The sequence below is a fragment of the Haemorhous mexicanus genome, chromosome 3 (assembly GCF_027477595.1).
Source record: "Haemorhous mexicanus isolate bHaeMex1 chromosome 3, bHaeMex1.pri, whole genome shotgun sequence".
Classification (NCBI taxonomy): Eukaryota; Metazoa; Chordata; class Aves; order Passeriformes; family Fringillidae; genus Haemorhous; species Haemorhous mexicanus.
Genome location: NC_082343.1, coordinates 72,069,249 through 72,082,353, shown reverse-complemented (window position 1 = coordinate 72,082,353; position 13,105 = coordinate 72,069,249). Strand labels below are relative to the sequence as shown.

At 37.7% G+C, this 13,105-nt stretch overlaps 1 protein-coding gene and 1 long non-coding RNA gene across 2 annotated transcripts in view; both read right to left on the bottom strand.

The window, feature by feature from the left end:
• The window catches only part of SESN1 (sestrin 1), a 77,925-nt gene that overhangs the window by 45,121 nt on the left and 19,699 nt on the right, over positions 1-13,105 (bottom strand). The gene's annotated exons all lie outside the window — the stretch shown is intronic.
• LOC132325243 (uncharacterized) lies at positions 5,697-11,866 on the bottom strand. Its single transcript, XR_009485859.1, has 2 exons — positions 9,383-11,866; positions 5,697-8,813 (listed from the first exon to the last, which is right to left on the bottom strand). It is a non-coding gene; the product is annotated as an uncharacterized LOC132325243 (long non-coding RNA).

Sequence of the window (13,105 nt, the reverse complement as noted above, 5' to 3'; positions counted from 1 at the left end):
CAAACCTGCAAAGTTTGGAACTGTGGCATAATGCTTCTGGTGACCCAGGGTACAGGGATAACCTTACACACAAGCAGAAGCTTCTTTACACTTAGCAGACTGTCAAGAATCCAGAAATTCCAGTGAACCTCAACACTTATTTCCATGGTCCAACTGTAATATTTCCCCCCTGCCCTGCAACTCCAAGGAAAGGGAAAATCTACCATGTCTACATGACTAGACTGCAGATTTGAAGACAGAGCCTTTTATCCTTACACCTCCACTCTCACTACTGATCTGACAGCTTCCTCCAACTCCAGTTGCAATGCCTGCAACTGCTGCAAAGTTTTTAGAGGCTCGTAACTGCACAAAGGCAAATCCTTCTTTTTAACACTTACATGCTTGACAAATCAGAGTGGTAGCCATGGGGAAAAAGAAAATTCCTCTTGTGTAGTTCAAGTGCTCCTGTCAAATATCAAAAGATCTGCTTCAAAAAAAAAAAAAAATTAGACTCTCTCAAAGAAAAGGTCATAACAACTCTTTCCAAGGAAATGTCAGGGCATATCTATGCAGGTTTTGCACAAGGTAATGTCTCAGTAATGCAAACCAACATTAGTTTAGAAAAATATATGGGTAAGGTATAGCTATATACCTCTAGAATTAAGTCATAGTAATGACAAGACAAAAGCACTTCTATTGCTCCAGTTTATAGCTGTGGATAAAATGGAGAATAGTTTGTAGTGTGGAAATTTTAGACCGACAGAAATATTTCTGAGTAGTAGCGTTATGAAACAGAAAAAAAGAAATACTGAAAACTCTACAAATAAGCAAAAATACTAAAACTCATCTTGATATAGGGTGATTTCCATAATCTATTTGATCTATAAACCACCAAACCAAAACTATTGACCCATGCACTTCTTCCTCCCAAACCAAACCATATTCAGTGTCTTATCCAGCTCTGATTTAGTACCTCAAACACTAGATCAGTCACTCTTATGTACATTTACTTTGTGGCATTTCATTATTTTCCTTCAGTTGTTCAATACAGAGAGGTTACATACACCTGCCTGCAGAAGTAAAGACAGAGAGGAGGGGGTTTAAGCTACAATACCTGGAGCTTTTACAATGATTGAAAAAACTGTTTATATATTTTTGCCTTAGTTTCCACTTGAAACAGAATGGTATAACTGAGTCCAATCCCTCCGTGTGGAAGGCAATTATTTATCAGCTTCCTTTTGGCAAAGAATTCTTTCACCTCTTATTTTAAAGCACTGAGGGTACCAAGGTGTTTCCTGCTCAGCCATTTATCACAGCAGGCTTATAATTTATTTTAACAAGAAGCACAAGATAAAAAGGATATCACAGAAGTGCAATGCCCCACAGAAAAGGGAATGCAATTCTAATAGCCACCAAGACAGGTTTCTAATGCTGAAGATTCTCCTACCAAAGCAAGCACCGTTAATCCCTGTTGAGTCAGAGCATTGCACAGACTGCTGATGTATTCAGGAATTACTGCCCCCTGCTCATTGCCCCCAGTTAGACTGTCCACAGTATTATGAACAATTGGCACGTAACACCAGAGGTTACCACCAGCTGTATATGCACACACACCCATTCCTATGAACACATGTACAAACACTCAGCACCATGCTATTAAAACACCACATTTCTTCTGTCAGGTCTCACCTTCTCAGAGGTGTTCATATGCTGTTCCAAAAACTAGTCTGAACAAATGAACACTTTTACCTTCATTTCTAGATTAACATTCTTCATTGAGGGAACAATTAGCACCAGCTGATGGAGCTATTACTTTGGTTGAGTTCTGAAAGCGGTACAAAGTTCACAGTAAGTCTGAAGTCATTGAAGACTTGATTTTTTTTTTTTTTTTGCCAGCACAAGAGAGATGAACTCTGGAATTTACTTGTATGTTTCCTCCAGGAAACATACAAATAAATTCCAGAATTCATTCAATGTTTGTGCTTTGCCTATTCCCTGAGCTGCATGATAGATCCTGGACAAGTGAGGATAATTGAAGTTAAACATTTCCAGCATTCAAGAATAAAATTTTGACCTTTATAATCTGAAAGAAATCTTTTTTTTTTTTTTTTAAACTTCACTTTTCCTTTAATATTTAGAAGAAGAAACTTACACACTGGAGGATTTTGAAATTTTTCCTCTTAAATTTATCTTTATTATTTGTAAACTCCTGCATCCTCTCAGCACAAGGAATTAATCAGTTCTTCTCTGAGCTTTTCCATTTCCCAAGCCAAACATCTGCACTTGCCTTCCCCCATCTGCTGTTCTTGTTGTTGAGTTAGTTTACCACCTCAATCACAATTTCCTTTTCAGTTTCACTAAACAATAGATTGGTGCTCTCCTGAATGAGGTTGCCTTCTGTCTTTTCTATCATTCCATCTTTCCCCTTCACTAACCTGAGGCGATGAGAAGAAACCACTAGCAAAAGCTCGTCTCCTTTGCTTTATAAGAGAAATTGCAAAAATAGTAAGACAAATGCAAAGACAATCCAAGAGCAAGGCCTCATATATGTATATCTATATCCACATATAAACACTTGTTTTAAAGCAGACTAGGAAGAAAGCCATTTAAAAGCAACACAAACACACTCCTACAAACCACTGTAGCTATTGTTAAACATTTACTTGGTTTTGCCTGTGTGCAGTGTTACTTTATTAAATACAATGGAAATGGCCCATTGGGTAAGTGTGATGAGATGCAACAATAGCCAAAGCTGTCAATTAATTTTAGTCACATATGTGTTGTCCAGGCTATACAAACCTGTAAATGCAAGAATCTTAAATGAAAAATAAAACAAATAGTGAATTCTACAGGCTGAAGAGCCTGAGGGCAGTAAACAAAACCTACAGCCTTTTTCTATAAGTCTCACTGTTTTGGGAGTTGCCAGAAATGGATCAGCAGATCAGACTGAGGAACTGCAGACTCAGCAGCTTCAAAACCAAACTACCCCACCATTTTATCATACTGATCTACAATAAAAGACCTAAAAGAATTTTCTTAAACTACAGTAAAATAAATTTAAAAAATTTCTGATATCCTGGCAAATAACATACATGAGCAAACTCCAAAGTGTATTTTTTGTGAATTTTTCGTTATTATTGGAATGGTGTGTGAGCAACTGGAACTGTAATTACATATTGACTTGACTCACACGATGTTAAACCATTTCTAAATAGATTTTCAGTTATGCTTTCTGTAGGATCCTCTTTTGCCATTACCAGCACATCAGTGCCTTACAGCAGTATGTAAGGTATCATGAAATTTAGTTACTAGGAATCCATATTCTTCTCTAACCCTTTTTCTAGGAAGAGGAATACTACATGCAATATTTTCATCTAACTCTTGATTTATTTATTTTTAAAATTAGAAGCAGCAAGCTCAATGTGTTCTTTTTACACTTACAGAGGAAAAGAACAGTTGGGAATGGCCTTGAACATACTTGTTTTCCCATGGGCATTTAATTCATAATCTAGGAGCACTCACCTCCAAAATAAATAACACTATGCTTCCAAAGTCCCCACTATGTTTTCAATCACAGTCTTGGGGTTTGAGTCTTTTGCCATCTAAGGATTCCTTCAGCAATGCTAAGCTTTGTGTTTCTTTTAAGTATTGGAAAGAACTGATGATCTGACAAAATCCAGGACTACTCTACAAATTGAAAAGAAAAAAATTACAAAGTTTAGTTGTCAAAACCAGAGATGTGACACAGTTTAGGTCACTGTGAAGTGACAGCCTCTCTGAATAAACAATAAATACACCAACACTAAACTCTTTCCTATCAGTATCTCTAAATATCTGTCACCCACTGTTTCTAAATTGCTAAAAGTAACTTCTTATTTTACTGATTGGTCCAAAAATTGTAAAATGTTATTTGAGTAACATAATCACCTCTGCAGATAAATACTGGTCCAGACTTTTTGAGTTTGAGAGGGGAACAGAAGCCAAATCTCCTAGAAATTCCTTAAAATATAATTTTGACGGTTTTTATTTCACCCTTCCTGTTTTTATTTATAATCCTCCGCACATGCGGAGGACTCAAAACATTGAGGGAAACAGTTCTCCCGAACAGCCACAGCTATCCCAGCCACTCTGGGCTTTGCTTTCTGTTGCCCACTTCTCATTTCATGTATGTTAAACAGAGGACTAAGAAAAAGCATGCAGCCACTAACAACCCTCCTTGGGACACCTTCAGCAAGGGGCAGCCTTGCTTCATAGGTGCTTCAATCTCTGCCTCCTCATTTACATCTTTGACACTTGGCCTTCCTCTTTCTACTTGCAAGTGCAATCCTCTCCCAACAGCATGGCTCACTGTGTTTTTGAGGGAGGGATACTCTTTATTTTTGGGACAAAGGCACAGTCATCTCCTTGGTTAGTGCTAACAACAACAGCAACCAGTACCAGAGGCCCAGAAAACAGGGTAAGGTAGAGGTGTCACAGCCCACTTGCCTTGTTAAGGCACCCCCTGCCTGCCTCCAGCAACCTGCCACTCAGAGAGAGCCAGAGTTGGGCAGCACATTTTAACACCCTTCCAAAAACCTCTCCCAGTTTCTGTGCACTTGTCTGAAACAGTATAGGCTACTAGGAGACATACTAGCCTACAGAAACGAAGTTTCAAAGGTTAGCTGTGCCATATTTAAGTTAAATAATAAAAAAAGAAGTAATTTTGCTTGCAAACTACCTCCCAACAAGGATATTGAAAGCCTTTTACTCTTTCATATAAGGCAGAAACAGCAAAACACTGTTCCCATTCTCTAATAGGAAATAGAATTTTCTAATATGAATGGACAGCTCTATTGTAATTTCATTGTTTTCTGAATAGCAAGCACATAGAGCACAGCCTGTAAAATGAGAATTTGCTTCCCCTTACATGCATATCTTGCAGTTGTCAGTCTGAAATGTCATCTGCTATCCAATCACACTTTTTGAAGCTCTCTGCTACCAGCTTCCCATTTTACTAACCAGCTTAGTATCAGCAAATATTTTAAGGAGGTTAAGAGACTGTCAATTAAGATAACAAAACAAGAACTCTAAAAATTGCTTCACTAGCTCTTTTAGGCCTATGGAGAAAGGGAAGAGATGCATCTTTTTTTTCCACAAACATAACTAAACAGCAGCAACATTTATGTAAAGGAAAGAGCACAGTTCAACATTTTCATATGCAACATAGAAGACTACAATAATATAATAATGAATCTCCCTTTCAAATTTAGATCTGAAAGCACAGGTTCATCCTTCAGTCTCACGGAGTCTCAGGATATGCAAACAATGCTGGTAAGCCAAAGAAACCCTAAATTGTTGCATCAGCCCTAAGGCACAGATATAAAAAGGTTATTTTCAGGACTTCCTACAGCTTACAAAAGGGAAGCAGCCAGAGAAACCCTTTCTCAAAGCAAGTCTTCAGAGATCTCTGCAGCACTGAGCAAGATTCCCTCCTTCACGCAGCTCCCTTAATTACCCTAATTTGAAAATATTCAAATTAACAGCTACAAAGTGAGCATAAAAGGAATGAGGCTGCTAGCTCTCCCATTCCTATCCAACAGGAAGAAAGTCTTCTTTAGAGAAAAAGTTACTTTTGTTTGTTATCTAGTTGATAACTAACCAAAAAAACTAGAAATCAACAATACCATTACCATACCACTCCTCCATTTGCAGCTGTGGAATTCCTTTTTTTTTTTAAGTTTCTGAGGAAGGCTTTTCTCTGTCACTTTTCTGGGTTAAGATTTTAAACAAACAATTAAAAAGACTTGTGTATTAGGGAATTGAAAGTATATTTTCCTGGTAATTCCTTCGTAAGTGCACGTGTTATTTCCTCCACACTTTGCTCCAAAGAGCAAGGAATTTTTATAGGATAATGTGAAAGCTTATAAAACCATCACTGAGGGTGCAAAGATTTAAGAAGGGAATGTTTAATATTAATTCAGCAACACCAATAAGGTATCACAGCTGATCGTTTAAAAATCTCAACACTTAATTCTGTATAGATCATGAAAATAAATGCATTTTCAAAAGTCGACTGGCAATTTACATATTACTGACTACTGCCTTTATCCATATTTAAATATAACAGAAGCAAATCCAATTATTCAGGGAGGAAGGGAAAAACTGAACTTGGGTTTTAAGAGCTTTCTGGTAGTCAGCCTCTCTTGCCTTTAATCTTCTCTCTCATCTATTTCCATTCTTATTCTCTCTGTATCTTTGCCTTCTTCTGAAGGCAATTACTCCTACAGTCAACATTCCTGTTTGGTGCTGGTCCAATTCCTTGTTACTTGATAATACCACAAGTTCCTGCTTCACAAACTAGCCTTTCACAGCCTTCTGCTTCTGTATGCATCCCATGTGAACCACAACAAAAGTCATATGTGTTTTCCATATAATTTTCTACCTTTTTTTGAAAGAGAGAGAGGAAGTAGGTTAATGAGTACTGATGTATTCAGTTATGCCAGATACTTACTCAGCTGGAACATTCACTGCAGATGATCAAATCATTCAGTTGCAGTCTGGAGTTATTTTACACAGGGCATCAAAATAGTTTAAGTCCTTAACTTAAAAAAAAAAAAAATCCAAGAAAATTCCAGATCTATTTCAATTGATTAACATAATAAAAAGGAAACTCACTAAATAATGATCAGAAATAGCAATTTGACCTTTACAAAAATAATGAAAGACAGTACTGCAAGTGTAAACATTTTACTGAGCAGACATAAAAACAGCTTTAGAAGAATAACTGCCTTTAGTAGAAGCTGAGGTCAATACATTATAAAATGTGAAAACAACTTTCAGCTCTAGCTAAGATGCAAGGAAGTTCTTGAATATGATACATAGTCACCCAGAAAAATGCAAACAACATATCTAGACAACTTGCACAGGCACAATTTTCTCAGGAGAAAATGAGGAAAAAACAAAAAACCACCAAATAAAACCCCAAAAACTTGAATTCATTCCAACCATCTAAAGTACTACATCTGTTCCAAAAAGGTTAACTGCGTTTTTTCTGGTTTATTTGGATATTAAATGCAAGATAAAAGATCTCTAGGCGAAATGTAAAAGATTGTATCTTATTTTTGGGAAATAAACAGATTCCAGAGGTGTGTTCCCGCCCAGCCAATCGGGAGACTGTCGTGCAGCTCTGCCACCTCTCAGAGCCCAATCACAGCCATGAAGGGAAACTCGTTTTGCAGTTTGTCTCGGCGGTGCTGATGATGAATGGCTGCTTCAGGGGAAGAGATCAAGCTGTGCGGTAAATCTTCACATTTGTTCCATCTGCTTTTCTATTTTAAACAGCTGCAGTGATCAGCCTGGCACCCTACATTAAGTACATGTGAATTTCATAAGAGAAAACATTTCTGTAAGTGAAAACATGACCTGGGGAGGGCAAACCTTTCTCAAATTGAACACTGCAACTTCTGCAAACAGCTGCAGAAATTTACTATAATTTTGTATCTGCCTTCCAGAAAAGATAGGCCATAATCATAGCTCAATTTTACAGCTTTTACAAGGTCTACTTTGCAGCCATAGCCGATTTCAAGATTATGTTCTCTGCCTTCTGTCCTCCTTCCTAGCTCCACTTTGCAATACAACTTGTAAGATGGCAGAAGTAATATGCAAACAGAATATGTTTATTAAAATATGCAACTCAAATATACAAAAGCCTAACCTCTAAGCCTTACTTATCTTGTAACTGTGCTGAGGTTGTACTAATGTAAGGTATCAATCTAGCCTGGCTCCTAAGGTCACCATTTTAAAGGAATGCTTTCAATAAAGCCCATTACTGATTTTAAGCCAAAAAGACTGGTAAACATACTGAGACAAGCCATGGCTTTGGGTGTTTTTTTCCTTTGGTTATAAACACCAATTCTTGACTGGTCAGATTCCAGTGTGGCCAAATGCTGCTTTCACTTATACTTTGACTGTGTTGTTCTTTGTCTCCTGACATACTGTGCAGCACTGCTGTGTTCTGCTAAACAGCTTCCTCACTTCTCAAAGCTAGCTACATTTCAAATGCCAGCAAAACAAAGTTTAGTGCCTTGATAAGAATATCCACCCTACCCCCAAACTGAAATGTTTTAGGATTCTAAGGAAGGAGAATGCTAGCACATGTATCTACATGTGCTAGACTATAACATGTTTGTTTTTCTATTACTGTTTCTCTCCCCCACCTTAAATTCAGTTTCTTTGAAAGTTTGAATATGTTTAGTCACTTCTGAATTAAAGTAAATGAAAACTGAAGTGAAATGGCAATAAAATGAAATTGCAGATAGCAGTACTATAGGTTGCCTTTTCAAAGTCTCACAAGAAATTACAATCTCTTAGATAGTTTCCACCATACTCTATCTATGGATAATTTTCTTCACATTTATATGTCATGCTATAGAAGTTTTCTAAAGTACAATGCTATATAAAAGTTAGCAGAAAATATTTCAACATCAACTAAATGTACTTCTATAAATACATCCTATCAGCTTTTCACATAACTCAAAACTATTGTGAAGTTCCATGAGCATTATTTACATTTTACAGATAAGCAAACTGAAATGGGGCTATAACTCGTCTAAGATCACACAGCAAATCAGAGAGTGGCAAGGCCAGGAATAGCACTCATCTCCCAGGCCATTCCTAGAACTGTTAAGCCCATTTCAATATTGCTGAAGTAGGAGAAGGTACATTTGGGGAGAAATGCCAGAGGAAGATTTCTTAGTAAGGAGTCAGAGAGAACACTCACGTGCCAAGTTCTTGAGAGATCAAAGCCTCGACTGTATCTGTCCCCTCCTTGCAATAAGACAGCTTGTTGAAAGTGCCTTTCAACAGCAGGACACATGAATGTGAATGTGACACCAAGCTGGCAAAGACTTCAGAAAATAAGATTTGATCTTAAAGGCTAACTATAATATCTTTTGATTAGCAGAATTTAAAGCTGACATGTTTATACATTCAATGTATAATTTTGCAAATACAATGACCGAACAACAAAATAACCACAATCTCAGTGTTAATCTCTTAGGAAGAAATCAAAACTATTTGAGAACTGTCTGTAGTTTCTATTATTTCATAAGTTTCATTTTAAAGAAGATTTTAATATTTAAATAAGTTTTAAGGCTATTAGAGACATTTAGCACCTTTAAGGAGAATTTCAAGAAAGGAATTATAATTTTCTGTATTCAGACAGACCTAAAGTAGACATTTTGAATATTATTCTAAAGGTAGCACAATACATGGTTAAGCCATGCTAGCAAGGTGCTTTCTTTTGGTTCACCAGTAAGGACTCAAAAAATTGTGCAAAAAGTCTCTGCATAACCAGCATGAAAAAAACAGGTCAAAGTAACAAAACAAAACCCCGAATAAAGCAAAAAGATTCTACTTCACTTACCTGCTTTCAGCAGTATCTTAGATTTATGCAAATAATCCTAAATTGTCACACTCTGTCAAGGAGCTGGAGCACTAAATTGTGAGCTCCCTCAGGCTGACAGTTTTTTATTTGGGATTTCAAACAGCTGAACTTCGTTTGCTTTATTTCCTCACCTCCCCACCCCCATGTCCTGCCTCAACAGTCCCTTCTTCTGTTATGCTCCCGTGCGTCAGCGGGATGCGTTCCTGCAGCCCCGCATGCTGCATGATGCAAGAATGTGCAATCTGGAAGGGCTGGTATTGATACAGTCCCAGCAAGGTATGTGCCTTATGGGCACACAAAGTTAGGCAGATCCTGTCCATACAGTCAATACAGAAATCAATATCTTTATGTAGTAAGCACTAGTGGAAATGAACAGATCTTTAAAAACAAATTTTTGATTTCATGACGCAACTGAAAGTTGGCATCATGTGACACTGTAGGAAAATAGTAAGATGATGGCAAAGTAGGAAGCAAGAGCAATGAGATGATGATGACAGAACAGGGAAGGGAAAAGCTGAAAGGAATTCAGTTTAGGATACACTAACTAAGGTAGTCATCAAGTCATCAGACATGAATACGATCTGTGCCCAGACAGCTGAGACAGAAAATGGAATCTGAAATTCAGAGACCAGAGATGGTCTACCTCAAAGAAAATTAATAGGGAAAATTTTGATGAGTTTGATAGTGCAGAGTGAGTGCAAAAAAAGGTCCAACAATAATACCCCGCACATTTAATTAACATGAACATAGAGAATTTGCACAAAAACACTAGTCAAAAATCTTTATTAGCCTGGGACTAAAGACATTTATTGAATGGATTTTACCTTTCATGTTGCTTTCATTTTTAAATTCTGCCAATCTAATATTTGCAAGTTCCGCTCTTTCTTTACAATCCCTGGCTGTAAAGCTTAGTGAAATGACTGGATGCTAACTGCCAAGTATTCTTGTGCCTTAACAGGATATAGGCACTTCATTCCAATAACATGATTTTATTTGGCAGTTGGCACTAAACAGGCATTAGGGTTATGATTCAGTACTTGGTTGTCTCAACAATCTAATGTTGAATGAACTTTTATCTCCCTAGCATTTGATAATCAGACTATTAAAAGGTTAAAACAGGCAAAAAGATTTCTAAAACTTTTTTTCTACAGAAATCTTCATATTTCACAGAGCACTTTTCAAGGACAAGAGCACTAAACAATCAGCCAGAGGTGCATAAATTCCAAAGCAATATTTATTGTGTTACTATTAGCTATGCTTTCTCCTAATACCTCTCTCTACTGCCCCATGTAAACACTCACACAACGCTCTTACTGAAAAATACTGCTTGCTTTGAAAATATTCTCAAAGCTTTATGTTCTCACAATCTTCACAGATCACAGAATTTTCCTTTCCTAGAGTAGTGAAGGGGAGATAACACTGAACAAGCATCAGAAAATTCTTCCTAACTTCACAAGCTACTGTGTTGCTCTCCCTCACCAACCTGTACTTCTCTCTTCCCCGCTCCAGAAACGGTAACTAGACTTCCTCTCTTGTTTCAGCTCTGTCTCCAGAGAAGCAAGCAAGCAGCACCCATTGCAGCCCCTACATAGCTCCGAGTACTGCTGCACAAAGCTCTGCCTGGCTCCAAACTCACCCGAAGCAGTAAGTCCAAAAGCCTCTGTCCTCCCACATGCTGATATCTTGAGCCAGAGGTGCAACCTGCTAGACTGTCATCTGCTGAAACCCCCATCTCAAATTCTTCTACTTCAAGAAAGATGAAAAGAAATCGCTAGAAGAAATGGTTATATTTGAGCTGGGACTGTGTCCTCATTCCATGAAAGTCTAATGCCAGAGTTGAGCACTTGTTTTCCCCTTCAGCTTACAGAGTGGTTCCTCCAAGAGGTAAAAAGTAAAACCCACAAACCAGCACTTGGACAATGTAAATTGTAGGTGCTCAATGCTATTCCTGAACTCTGGTCCAAGTACAGATCTAGCTACACTCACTAACGCCTCTATAAATCACCCCTTTCCAAACCAGCTGGGTCTAGTAATGCATAAGGGGTCCACAAGAAGCAAGTCACTGTGGGATAGATTAAATTAATAAATGTCCACCATTTAGGTTGGACATATTCTCAGGTTTCCAGCAGGGAGAAATCAAGCAGACCATTACACAAGCAAAGCCTTACCAGCTTCCATTTTGCACAAACTACTATTTTCCCTGGTTCCACCCAAAGTATAATGATCTACAGTAAAAGGGCTGACTCCATCTTTTCAAGGACATTGATAACTTAATGTTAAAAGGAAAACTATGGGGGTTTTGTTTTCCTTTGGTTTGTTGCTTGTTTCTCTATTTGATATTTTGAAGATTAAAAACTTCACAGAAGAGGGAAGGAATCGCCAAAAAGGAAGTCTGCTAACCTGACAATGGGCCAGCCTTTGGTTTTATGCTAGCTATTCCAGAAACAACAACGAACCAAACAAAAAAAAACCCAGACTATTTTGAAGTTCCATATTTATAACTCTAGGCTTCTGATGTTCATAAAAGCTTTTACAGCTAGGAGGTCATTAAACAGTCACCCCAGGTATCATAAAACTAATTCATTTCACTTGGGAAAGGTAGGGAGAAAACTATTAGCCCAGTCTTGTGGGAAAACAGGGAAGAACTGGCCATCATCAGCCACCTTCTTTAATCTACTGCCAATAGATTAAACCAATAATTGTCTACAGCACCATTTGATGTTTGGCATTTGCTACATTTCCTTCCTTTCCAAAATCCTTTAAGAAGTTTTGAAGATGCTGGAATATATGTTTTAGCATGCAGGCATGCTTTAACACAGACGGAAAAGTAAACATTAATAAGAGCTGTTATCATAATAAGTTCACACAATTGCAAACAATCAATTTACCACCATTTTGTGAGTTAAATCTTGTCACTTCAGTCACAGCAACTGACAGCACGCTCCCCATTTGATGTGTTTTACACAGCAAGTCAGACAAGTAAGTTTTTATAGATGAGCTACTCCAAAGTTAATGGTAATTTAGTTCACATGCAATCATGGGAAGTTACCCTAAAATCAGAAGGCCTGAGTGTGAAGGGAAGTGTTAGTGTATATCTTGTAAGTTCATCACAGAGAAACACTCAGGGGCTCTTCAGGTTGCAGATTTTCATGGTACTGTTCATGAAACCTCTGGCATTTCACAATGCCCGTGGCCATCCACTCTGTGCAAGATTCAACTGCACACATATCTATGTTTGAAAAAAGATCTATTAAACAGAGTGGAAGCACAGTGTCACTAAAGAGACATGTATTTCATCTCCTATTGTTTGATATAATTAGGAGATGGGGAAATAAAAAGGCCTCTGCACATTTAATATATGCTATTATGTCATCTAGTTGCATGTTTGCTTGAGGCTTACTTCATTTGGCCTGAATATAAACTTGGAAGAACTTCAGGTTCTTTTAATGCTAATGATCTAGTTCCTGCATAATACAGTCAAATGAAAAAGCTTGACATGGGAAAACTTAAATAGCAACAAGAATACACAGTTCTCTTCAAGAAGAATTTCAACTTCAGCCTCTATTTAACTCAGCCCAGTGTACAATACTTGTTGACACTGTTTTGTTCTTCCTCCAGACTGTCCTGCTGGTTCTGTAACCCTGTTTCAGCCACTTAGCTGCATTAGTGCAGGTTACTCACATCTCACTGCACTTGGGTTTT